Raw genomic sequence first — 1,517 nt, 5'->3', positions numbered from 1 at the left:
TCCCGCCTGGCATTTAAACTCTGGGGTCCATTGCGATGTTTTGCCTCACTTCCGGGTTTCCTCTGTAGTGGAATGTATATGGGGCCGAGTTCAATGTGGTTATTAATAGCCTGCTTCGTGGAGTTCCATGCTTCTAGGAATTCTCATGCTTGTCTCTGCTTCGCCGGTCCCAGGATCTTCTTGCCCCAGTCGAAGTCGCACTTCTCCTTGTCCATGTGGATTGAGATGAGTGAGTATTGGTCATGTGTTTTTGTAGCCAGTTGCTCAAGGATAATTGATATCCAAAGAACTGGGTCAGGAGATGCCTACAGAACAGCATTATAAAGATTCCACATGCCCGACACACTCATCACACTTCCACACATCAGGGGCACATCAGAACTCACCACGAGTTCTAAGACCGCTGGGAATCAGAGTGGCACACAAACCCACATCAACCCTACAACAGGTGCTCACCCGAACTAAAGGCCCACTCGCCGCCATGGACAGGACCAATGTCATCGACAGAATCCCCTGCAGAGACTGTGAGAAACACTACATCGGACAAACAGGAAGGAAACTAACAACAAGAGAACATGAACACCAACCCAAACCCTAACCCTATCTTAATCAGGCAGCAGGATGTGAAGTGATGGTACTCAGGCGTGAGAGCTTTTCGCTTCTGGAACAAAAAGCAATTGCATGCTGTTAGCATCAGTTTGACATCTCTGATCGCTCTAAACCCTCGCTCTAAACCCTCCCGATTCACACACGCATTCAGATGCCTTGGAAGTGTAATAATTTTACTCGGCTCCACCACTTCGTCTGGCAGTTTAATGCATACTTGCACCACCTTCTGGGCAAAAAGAAAAAGCCCTCAGGTTGCTTTTAAATTTCTGCCCCTCATTTTAATTACACACCCTACAGGTTTGGACCCGCCCACCGTGTGATATAGACCTTGACTCCTTACCATGTCCATATCCCTGATGTTTTTATAAATTTGTGTTAGGTCGTCCCTCAGCCCCCGACGTTCCAGAGAAAACTGCCCCAGCCTGTTCAGAATCATCATACAGTCCAAAACCTGCACCACTGCCAATGACCACGTGAATATTTTCTGGGCAGGTTTACATGATATCTTTTATTTTTCAATAATGCCAATAACGCTGGACTACATCGACCCATTTGAAACAGAGAGGTGAAGCGTTAAACAGCTGTGAATTTCAATGCTGTAGAATGGTCAGTGTGCAGGGCAGAAAAGCGGGTGTGTTTCTGTAGTGTAGTGGTTATCACGTTCACCTTACACGCGAAAGGTCCCTGGTTCGAAGCCTGGCAGAAACAGTAGTGCCCTTCTTTTACAGCGATAGGTTCCTGGATGGACATGGGGTGAGCGTTCTTGTCAGCCAACCTTTCTTTGAATAAAGTCGCCCATATCGGCTTTTGCTGTGGAAAGGAGGATCATTCTATTTCATTGCAGTATGAATCTTTGTTAAATTTCTTTCCTTCCTCGTCCTGAATGTGCAGAAATGGTCATCCCTTTT

General features: G+C 46.5%; 1 non-coding gene across 1 annotated transcript; it reads left to right on the top strand.

Moving 5' to 3' along the window:
* The first annotated feature begins 1,244 nt into the window (after positions 1-1,244).
* On the top strand, positions 1,245-1,317 carry trnav-uac (transfer RNA valine (anticodon UAC)). Its single transcript has one exon. It is a non-coding gene; the product is annotated as a tRNA-Val (tRNA).
* The last annotated feature ends 200 nt before the right edge of the window (positions 1,318-1,517 follow it).

The sequence above is a fragment of the Stegostoma tigrinum genome, unplaced genomic scaffold (genome assembly GCF_030684315.1).
Source record: "Stegostoma tigrinum isolate sSteTig4 unplaced genomic scaffold, sSteTig4.hap1 scaffold_66, whole genome shotgun sequence".
Taxonomy (NCBI): Eukaryota; Metazoa; Chordata; class Chondrichthyes; order Orectolobiformes; family Stegostomatidae; genus Stegostoma; species Stegostoma tigrinum.
Note: the sequence above shows the minus strand (reverse complement) of the source record. Positions and strands in the feature narration are given on the sequence as shown.